Below are 11,398 nucleotides of genomic sequence, written 5' to 3' on the forward strand. Positions count from 1 at the left end.
CTGGGATTCTTTCTCAAGCTAAGGGGAAAAGTAGCCAGCTCTGGATTTCTGCTTTGCCGAAAAGTTGATAACACTTGCAGAAGTCTTGATCAGGTTAGTCAAACTCTTTGAGCTTTTGTTTTTTACATGTAAAAGAAAAATAATAATTCATAGGGTTTGTGACACACACAGTCCCGAGTGCAAGGGGGGCATTTAATAAATGTTCTCTCTCTTGCTTGTCTAATAAAATTTCTGAATATGCTGGCTTATGATTAAGGAAAATTATTTTGATGGCTTTTTTTGTTTATGAAGATAACACATATTCATTGTAGAAAAATCAAACAATGTTGAAAATTATGAGGTCCCCTGAAAGCCTACCATTCAGATATAACTATTCTACATACTTCTACACTGGTCCAGTCATCTCTTTATGCATCTATGTCTATATTTGTATTTATAATTTTACATAAAATGAAATCATAATACAAACACTCTTTTGCAATCTACTGGGCAAGAGGTCAATTCAAAGAAAATTCTAATAGATATTTTTTGCCAGATCTGGGGGCATTTTTAGTCCCAAATGTAGGATGCAGTGGATAACACAATTTCATCTCACAGATTAAAACTTTGCTATGACCTGATTGGTACTCTTCTCCCCAACTGTCCCTTTCCTCTATTCTCTCCAGTAGAGAGAGAATATACAATGTCATTTTTGGAGTTTTGCAAAAAATCTGCCAACCAGGGAAGTCTACTTTATCTTTTTTTTTTTTTTACTTTTATTTATCTTAATAAAAGGCGGGGTGGTGAATAAATGGTATCTATTGCTAATCTCCTTGCAGCCCCTTGAATCTCCCGAGTTTGACCCTTCCCCTGTTTTCCATAGGACTCATCCACAGGAGGACACAGACTCTTGTGTGCTTTAGCACATTGGGTCTTGCTGACCTGTAGCTATGGGCAACCATTATTTTTGTTTAGACTAATCTCCCTGTTGGCCCAGTGGCTTTCCCCGTGAGATAGACAGAGTAACATTACCTATGCTCTATCCTTCACCACCTGCCTCCCAGCTTTGTCTGTTTTCTCTCTTTCTTTGGGCCTGTGCTAGTGGTGATCTGAGTGATAATTTAGCACCAGACATTAAGAAGGCATGCAGACCAATTCTGCCAAGAGTTTATAACCTAATGCTGCTATCTGCCCATTCACATCAGTACTCATTAGTGGAAAATACAACTAATTGGAAGGCTTTGGGTGTTGGGAGACTTGGATCCTACTGAGCAGATGCAAACCTTCAGTATTATAATCTTATGTAGGAGTATCACCCCAGCATGGAAAGGTTCTCACTTACGAAGGGAGAATGTTAATATTCCTGTGGTCCCAGCCCACCAAGATAATGTAAACAAGGCCTTTCTTACACTTTGAGATCCTGTGATTAGAGTTAGCAATTTCAAAGTAACATTTCCAGGCTGTTTTGTGTTTTGCCATAATTGGGCCAAACTCTCTCCCAGAGTCTCTGTGAGTTCAGAGCTTCTTCCCAGTCTCCCTTCTCCTCACCGCAGGAATCTGCACTGATTAATTAGTGCCAGATGTATTGGGGTAGTTTTGTTCAAGAGCTTTCATCTAGGAAGAGGTGGGTTGAGTGCACCCACTCATTTCCCACCGTCTCCAGAAGGAGCAGCTTTTAACTATGACTCTGAGGCAGGGCTTTGAACTATGACCTAAAGATGAAAGGCTCATCACCAATCTTATCTGCTCATCAAAGACCAGGCAGGGGGGGTGATATGCAACCGAGGTTCACTGGCACCTCTAATACCTGCCCTGACAGAATTCTGCCAGGGCCTGTTGTGGAGATGAAGACATTATGGGGCCACATGGGTGGTTCTAGAACTTCTGACCTTCTTGGGCCAAGTTTCTATCATAACTTAAGATTATCTAGACATGTTCTCATTAGGAGCAATGGTTAATTTGAAGGAAATATAATATCCTTAAGTTAGAATTTTGCTTTTTTGAGCTTCTTCTCCAAGAGAAAGCTTCTAATTTATGTGGCCTCTGACATCCAAGGAGGATGTGTGTGTGTGTGTGTGTGTGTGTGTGTGTGTGTGTGTGTGTGTGTGTGTTCATTCTCATTCACTGATTATTTTAAGCTTTATCCCTATAGTTTGAGAATTACTGCATACGATGATAAGATGTTCCGGGGGAGCAAGGAGAGAAGTAGAAGGCATATATCTTTGCCTTGGAAATTCTGCAGGAAAATGAAATGGACTTTCCATATATTTGTATTCATGTATGCTCATAAATGGATAACCTGGAATTTCTATTTCTAAATTCTGAAGGAAATCCACGACTAAAATGTCTTATCTATGACTGAAAGATTGGTGCTACTTTTTTATTTTTTAAGATTTTGTTTATTTATTTGTCAAAGAGAGAGAGCACAAGCAGGGGGGAGTGGCAGGCAGAGGGAGAAGCAGGCTTTCCGCAGAGCAGAGAGCCCAATGTGGGGCTCGATCCCAGGACCCGGGGATCATGACCTGAGCCGAAGGCAAACTCTTAACTGACTGAGCCACCCAGGCATCCCTTGGTGCTACTTTATAATTAAATGAGAATGAGTAGATGAGTGATCTATGAGGAAGTTGACTTTGACTGGGACACATTTGAATTTCTGTTGTGCTCCTCCTCCCTTGGTTAGCAGAGAGGCTAAAAAGAAGTTACTCAGGGTTCAAGAGAGGAGAGCTAGGTTTTCCCAGAAAATGTGGACAGAAGTTTCTTTGTGTGCTAGGTATTTCCATTTTTCTCTCCAGGTCTACTCACCATCTTTCTCCACCTACTGACTACATTGGAGGCTCCTTTGCCCTCTGTCTTTTAGTGGGTTTGACAGTAGGGGGCATCTATGGTATATGGAGGCCAGGAAGGGAGTAAGTCAGGATATTTATTCTCTTGATTCCCTTCCTGCTAGGTTGCTGTGGGTTGTCTGTGTCCATCCACCCATGACCATAGCTCCTGTTGGAAAGTCCCTCCTCTCTCCAGACTAAGACAGATGCTTCCTCCTCTTGCCCTTTCAGCTACATGGTAGTAAGAGCTCCCTGTTGTTGCTAGACCTGAGGCTGGTTTACTTACACTCTGTCCCTCTTTGTAAATAATCCATTTATTAGACTTTCCTCTGTTACCATGTTTGATGTGCCATCTTTTTCTTCATGGGTCCAGACTATTATACTTGATGAATATTTTATCCTTTGATGACAAAGAACAGAAGCTCATACACACTAGCTCAAGTACAAAGTGAATTTACTGAAAGGATGCAGGGGAGGTAAGGGACATACACCAAATCATCTGGAAAGTCAGTTTCCAAAACCATTTCTTCAGTCTTTGGGGGCACTATGCCTTTTCTTATCTCTGCTTCTTCTGTAAATCTGCTTGCTTCTACTGCTTTCTACATATTGGCATTCTCTCTTCTGTCTCATGGATTATTGTTTTTTTAAATTTGTTTGGGCATGGTACAAACTCTGGCTTTGACCCTATTGAAACTTTTAGTCAGGGAGTCCCTACTATTTAACTGTTTCTCAGTGTCCTATTTACCATATCCCAAGAGAGAGAATCAGGGAGGCCCAGTCTGAGTTAGGTCCATTTATGGTCAATTCAGGTGTGGTGGAGGACAGAGGTGCACAGGACTGTTCTTTCCAGAGATGTGAACTTTCTTTCTTCCAAGAAAGGTGTGTGGTTGGGGACAATTGCTAGCATCTCTACATAGTACAGTGAGTCAGTCTTGTGAAGAGTATCTAATTCAAATTCCAGGTGAGGGTGTTGGCTAATTTAGTCCTTATGTCATTTGGAAAGGCAGTTTATCTGCTTCATTCTTTAAAAACTTCAGTGGAAAGACATTTGATAATTCCAGAAACCTTGGAAGAGAGTTCTTCTGATGATTTTTTTTTAACCCCTTATATCTAACCTGCTATGGACTTTGCTCATTTATTTCTAATTTCCTGCCCTTAACAGTAACCAATGCACTGTTCTATGTGACACTAATGGAATTCTTCTTGGTGACTATGATAGAAAGTGATTAATGAGATACAGAAACAATCCTGATCTTTCTTTAAGATAAACATCATATCCTTGCCACCACAGCTGCCGCCATGACCAAGATGGCTGGGAGACCCACTGCCTACCTCAAGGATGCCTGGGCCAAGGAGATGGTGCTGGTCACATCCTTCACCATTGGGGGGCTCACTATAATTCTGCCCTCCTCAGCCCCTTCACCAAATATGCTACGATGATCAACCAAGCCACAGCCTACAACTGTCCAGTGCCCCTCCAAGATGATGGGAACATGCCCCACGTGCCCAGCCACCCCCAGGACCTCCAGGGCCCAAGATTGGAGGGGCTGAAGAAATTGTGAGCATCTCTGGTGACATGGAGGAGGCCCCCTCCCCTGTGGCCAATAACATATGAAAAGTGACTCCAGGTGAAAAGAAAAGGGTAACCATTATATCATACTTGGGAGTGAGCCTGTATTAAAATCACATTTTCAGTCCCCGCTTAAATATGAGAAGAAAACCAAAGATTACAAAACACTGAAGAAAGCCTCTAACATTTGAGAGAGAAAGAGGGAAATAGAGAGAGAGGGAAGGAAACAGAAACAAAGCGACTTGGAAGAAACAGAGATTAAACAGAAGAAGAAAAATTTAAAAATTAAGGTGTATCATTAATATGGAGAATGAGAGAAGACATGGCCTGCATGAAATAAGAATACTATTTATAAATGAAATAAGAAAGAATACTATTTAAAAAGGAATATTCAGTGCATAAAAAATAGACTCCTAAAATTTAAAAATATAACAGCAAAAATGAAAAGCTTGGTACAAAGATGGAAGATAAGGTTGAGTAGATCTCCCTGAAATAAAGCAAAAATAGAAGGAGTTGGAAAGTAGAGGATGAGATATTAATAAAAATAATATTTAAGGACAGTTCGATAGGTCCAACATCTGAATAATGAAAGTTCCTGAAGAAGGAAATAGAGAAGATGGAGAGGAGAAATTCATCAACCAAACAATTCAAGAAAAATTCCTCTGGAAGGGTGTAAGCTTCCAGACTGAAAGGGCTCATTAAGGACCCTCAAAATGGATGAAAATAGACCCACATCAAGGGCTCTTCATTATGAGATTTCAGAATATTGATGATAAAGAAGATCCTACAAGCTTTTAGAAAGACAACAAGTAAGTCACATAAAGGATTGGGATCAGAATGGCTTTTGACTTCTCAAAAGCAAAACTAGAATGTAGGGAACAATAGAGCAATATGCTCCCAAATTATTGCCAATCTAGAATTTGATACCCATTCAAAGGATCAGTTAGATATGTGGGGGGAATCTTCAGACTTACTAATTCTCAAAACTATTTCCTTCCCACATATCTTTTTTTTAGGAAGTGACTGGTAGATGTGTTCTATGAAAATAAAGGTATAAACTAAGAAAAACCTAGATATGAGACACAGGAAGCTGGGAGCAAAAGGAGTCCACAGGACAGTGAAGGGAGACACCAGGAAGACAGTGAGTGTACCAGGCATAGAGGTATGGAACAGATTAGAAAGTTCCTGAACACACTTCTTTAGGAAGATGAAATTAATAGACTATCCCATGTGTTGGAAGTTTTGAGAAGAGATTTAGACAACTGTCAAAGATAGGTATTAAATTAATGATAAGTACATAGAAAATGAAATAAATGAAGATAATAAGGCAATTATTAATTCCAGGGAAAATAAAAAGTTGCACAGAAAAGGAAAAATAATTAGTTATTACATGTGAATAGTATTTATATAGTAATGATACTATAAACTCCAAATATTGCTCTATCTAAAATTACAAAACTGTAATTATTTTGGGAAGATGAAAAGATGGGAAAGGTGCATGAGTACAGTGAGATGGAGAAAAGAAAAAGAATAAAATCTTTAAATTTTACTATAATAGGAGGTCAATAAATGTAAGACTGGAAGAAAAACACAACTAAGCAGTAGATTTACAAAACTGTTATTTAAAGACTTAGAGACCAATTTCATTTAATTGGTGAAAAGTCGTGAAAGTAATTACCTCATGAAAGGGGGATATGGGGCTGACGGAGATAAGAAACTACCATCTTTTTGTAATAAACTTTGTAGAATTATTTGACTATTAACTTTAAACTTGCATGTTTATCTGATTAAAAAATATTTTAAAAACCAATAAAAAGAAAATTAATTAAATAATTAAAAATACGCACACACCCCAGACAGCCATTGCTAAGCAATTGGAATTGGCGAACAAAGGGAAGGCATCCTTATTTGGGCAATATGAAAACCATTTTTATGAATATTATTAGAGCACTGATTATTTTGAAGAAATGGATTGTGGAGTTGGCTCATTAGCATTGACACTCATCACTGCAAGGTGTGTGGGGCACAAGCTTCAGCACAGTTTGATCTTTTCATTGTGGGCAGCAAGGTGACAGGCCAGATCAAAAGGCAAGGGACTGTCATTCCAGCTAGAGGAGTAGACTTCAGGTGTAGATAGATGAGAGGTCAATTTCAGGGTGATCAGCCAAGATAAGTATTAGAGATCTAGGCAGGTAGAATCCAAAGGCTGGGTGGTCAGAGATAGGAAGAGGGGTAACAGAGGGCAGATCTCAACTCTGCTTAGTCCTAAGGGGAGGGGATTTGGGCCTTGTAGACTATTTCATATTGCTTGCTAGGCATAGGTGTGGCCCAAAGCAGCTGGAAGCCTATAGATACCCTCATCTGTTTGCTCTCTGCTCTTCCTCTCTTTGACTGTTACAGCTGAATTCCTTAGCCTTTCTCTGTATGCATCACTTTTAGCTGCATTCTTAGCCCTGCTCTGGAACCTGGGCCCAGTCCTCCATCAGCTGCTCCCTAACTTTGCATAGTCATCTGCTCACCTTCTGATGTTGGCAGCACAACTGGATTCTGTCTTTTACCTCGATTTTCCAACAGCTGATACCTTGCCCCGAACTCTGGTCTCCTCTGACTAATCTGAGACCTGATCTCCTAAATGCAACCACATGGTAAATGTGCATACCACTTGGAGATACTTTGTTCCCAGCCAGGCAGAAGATCTGTGCCACAGACCTTACTTTCACCTCTGGCCAAGGTGTTGTTTGTATCTCATCTCCTTTTCCTAGTGTAGGCGAAGCTTTTATACCCAGGGCTTTGCCGGTGTTTTAGTCCAGTAAGGCTCAAGTCTTGGCCTTATTCCCATGCTAGGAATTTATTGAGCATTCACAGTCAACCTATTTGGAATCTTCCAAACACACTTTGCATGGTTTTCATGGATTACCTCAACTCCCTGAGGTTCTAGCTAGGATTACCAACACCATTTTCTAGAGGAAGAAACTATTTTAATTATAGGAGGGGACTTGTCCATGGTCAAAGTAAGAGAGCAGGGCAAGAATTCAAACACAGGTCATATGGCTCCAGCTCTGGGCTGGGATTACAAGGCTCATTGCCTCTTGCAGTCTTGGTTTGAACTCTAGGATCTACTTATTTTCCCAGGCCTGGCCTTATCTGACTCAACCCTGGATCTGGTAGCAGGTGAATCCTGCTCCTGCCTGACGTGGAGGCCGATGTGCCAAATTGTCTTCACGGAATTTGCTTCCATGAAGTTCCCAGGTGATTCTATTAGTCCCCATCATGGTCTCCTGCCCCAGAGAAGTTCCCTAGGTTCTCAAAATGTGGTTCCTAGACCTGGGGTCATGGTCAGAGGGAGTCTGATAGGGTCAAGTCATCACTTGGGCTGTTGTTGAATATGTTTAAATCAGATGTGTTCAGGAAGAAGAAGGGCAGGAAGATGTGTTTCTTTCTCTTTCTTTTTTTTTTTTTTAAAGATTTTATTTATTTATTTGAGAGAGTGAGCAAGAGAGGAGAGAGCACAAGCTGGGGGAGGGGCAGAGGGAGAGGGAGAAGCAGACTCCCCACAGAGCAGGGAGCCCAATGTAGGACTTGATCCCAGAACCCTGGGATCATGACATGAGCTGAAGGCAGATACCCAACTGACTGAGCCACCCAGGCGCCCCGGGAAGAAATGTTTCTATCTTGGGTTGCCATGCCACCCCCAACGAGGGGGTTCCTTACCATCCATGTCAGGAAATAGGAAACAGGGACTAGGAAATAGAAGGGGGAAGTGTGAGAAATCACTTTGTTCAACACCTGACTTTATACCATGGAGTATTGAAAAAACTGTTTTAGAGGCCTGAAATGAAGAAGTCGGAGTGAAAGAAAGAATCATATGAGAGAGGCTGCAGGTCAAGACAGATGGGAAAGAATCTGAAGTCAATGTTCTTGAGAGCTAAAGAAGGCTAGATTCACACACTGATAGTTTGGTGTTAAATGTGCCAGGTCTCTCTTTGTTACAACTTACTTTATCTCCCCCAGGGCTGCTTGACATGCCCTAATGATAAAATAGTGGCAATCACAGCACTTTCCAGAAGGTGTATATCTGGACCTGGATTGAGGCTGAAAGCCATGACTTGCCTTATTCCTACAACAATATGAGGCAGTTGTTAAATTTAATACTTTTTTTCCTTTTACATAGTTCAGTGATTAAAAAAAGAAAACCACCTACCCACTCACCGATCTCCTTGGAAGTTGGCTTCAGTCAGTTCCTCCTGTTTGCTAGTTTGTCTACATGTTTGGGGTGTTTGGCATCTGCTCCACATCTGGGAGAACACACCTGCCGAAGTGCTGGTCCCTAGTTAAGTCAGGGCTTTTCCGAGGTTTTGAACAGCGAGCCTGCTGATACCGCCTAAGTGCCTTTCTGAGCAGGGATTCCATGATTGATGATGGGAGAGGGTAAATAAATTTCAGTAAGTACACACAAGAGTGGATCAGGACAGTAAGTGCTTACTATGAACAATCAATGGGCATTATTTTAAAGGAGATTAAAATTTCCTGGACTTAATCCTCCTGCTAGAACTGCGTTGGTAGCAGAGGATGAGTTACTGTTTTCTCCAGGGAGGTGGTGAGAAGAGCATCTGTGCATGTTGAGTAAAATCATGTAGTAAAATAAGCAGTTTAGAAATCTGTTCAGTTTGGAACTCAATTCTCTGACAAAACATGTGTTTGTAGTGTATGAAGTGGAAGAAGATGATTCTGGGCAGCAAATGTCTGCAGACTGGAAGTGATGCAGAGCTTTATCTCTTCCTGCAACATTCTTGGGCATTGTCACGGCTTCTCTATTCTACAACGTATGTGATAGAATCAGATGTTTGCTGGAGGTTGGCATGGGACTTTGAGCCTGCCCAGTACTCTAGAGTGTACTTTGCTTTCCAACAGTGAGCTGCACTGATGTAATATGGTGTCTTGGCTGAAACTTGAAACCTAACTTTTTTCTAAGCTTGATGATTTATTTTCAGAAACTGGGAAGACTGTCACTTAAAATGTAAAATAGTGTCTATCTCCTAAGAGGCGAAAGCTTAAACCTGGTTTTGGGACTTTTGTTCTATATAAAAAAAAAAAAATCTTAGGTATCCATGCATTTTTTTGGGGGGGGAGGAAACTGTGAACTCAAGATTTTCCTGACCCTAAAGGTTTAAATATTATTAATGAAAATCACGTATATATTTTAGCAAAGTAAAGATTTCAAGATATCTTTATTTTTCTGTGGGAAAAATTTTCTCTATTTGGATTTAAACTGCCCTCTGCCTTGTATCAGGGTTTGGTCAACTGTGGCCTGTGGCACAAATCTGGCCTGCTACCTGTTTTGTCAATAAAGTTTTATTGAAACACAGCCATGCTCATTAATTTGCATATCATCTATGGCTATCTTCCTACTACAAAAACAAGTAGTTAAGACAGAGACTGTATGGCCTCAAAGCTAAAATATTTACCATCCAGCCCTGTACAGAAAAAAAAATGTGCCATCCCCCACCTTTTGTTACTGCTTGTCCTTATGTGTGTGCTCTTACTTAAATAGTTGCTTATGGCCATTGGAACTAGAAATCGCAAAATGATAGAGAGATAGGCAGGCCTGAACTTCATGTTGTGCTTGGAGTAGACCTTGACAATGACCCGAGTTTGGCTTGGCCTAAGTCATACTGGCTGCACTGTTGATGTCCTGCACATGATGTCATTCCAGGCTGAGTCACCCCAACTTTACTAATACTGAACTATTATTTCCTGATGTGATTGTCTCATGAGAGCCACAGGACAAGACTTCACTCCATGCCATATAGGTGGGTACAGGTGAGATTTCCCTTGAAGGGAGTGGATTTTCTCACTGTCGGTCATCCTGGGAAGAGAGCAATTCTTGGATAGGAAAAGAAGATTCAAGAAACATGCCTTAGACTAAGGTGAACAGGAAACTTCCTCTGCTATTTCACTTCACTGTGGAGGTTGGGTGTGAGTCCTGGGGAGAGCGGGAAGGCCCAGGAGCGCTTTTTTTGTAGGGAGGTGATCATGTCATGGCTTCTTCCTGAGCATTCATGAGACAGCATCCAGGGATTCCCAGAAATACCGAGTGATACTAGGGGTTGAGAAGAGGAGGCTGATGTCTGGCAGTATACTGGGGAGGACCGAAACCATGGACTCAACATTACTGATGGCCTGTCTAATAGCTAGCACCCTCCACAATTAGTTCAGGTATCAAGTGACCATCTTCAGGGGAGGCTGGGTGCACCCTCAGCTCCAGGGCAATGGGTGGATTTTGATTAGTCTGAGGCCATCAGAGTAATTCCACCCTTCTTGCTGAGAAAACAAAATGGCCATGGGATACACTTCTGGCCAAGAAGAAACAAAAGGGAAGTTTTCTGGATCACTTGTGGGAAAAGTTTCTAGTTCTTAAATATGAGAAGCACAAGATGCAGAGATTTTTTTCCCCTGTTTTGGATGTAGTTGTGAGGATGTGACATGGACACAGCCCATTTTGCAACTATGAGAGGGAGTTGTCAACCTGTTGAGGGTGACAGTAGAATATGGAAGGAACTTGAGCCCTTGATGGCATCAGAGAGCTACTGAATCACACAGATATAGAAGGGATGTAGAACTTCATGAGCTGTGAGAGAATAAAATCACCTTATTGTCTGAGCCACTTTTCATTGGATCTTCTAGTGTTTGTAGCCAACTTAATACTCTTAAGTATTTAATATGACCTCTATATAATTACAAGTTGGTAAAACTTAGAAATAGTAACTATATTCTTAAAGTACATTCATGCAAAGATAACTAATTGTGGTCACCAAGTAGTTAAGTTTAATTAAAATGGAGAAATCTAATGAGTCTGAATAGTGGCATATGTACCCCAAATCTTTTTTAGTTAGTAAGAAATCCAGAAAATTATAGTCTTAAATTTCATAATAATAATAAATAAACAATGGAAGGACCAGAAAAATTATTTGGGTAACTTGATCAATCGGTATCTTATTTTAAAAACATTTAGGGATGCCTGGGTGGC

At 40.8% G+C, this 11,398-nt stretch overlaps 1 pseudogene; it reads left to right on the forward strand.

Annotated features, from left to right (window-relative positions):
• The first annotated feature begins 4,109 nt into the window (after positions 1 to 4,109).
• Positions 4,110 to 4,363, forward strand: LOC113908577 (annotated as a pseudogene).
• Positions 4,364 to 11,398: the final 7,035 nt, after the last annotated feature.

Source organism: Zalophus californianus, chromosome 6 (assembly GCF_009762305.2).
Source record: "Zalophus californianus isolate mZalCal1 chromosome 6, mZalCal1.pri.v2, whole genome shotgun sequence".
In the NCBI taxonomy this organism is placed as follows: Eukaryota; Metazoa; Chordata; class Mammalia; order Carnivora; family Otariidae; genus Zalophus; species Zalophus californianus.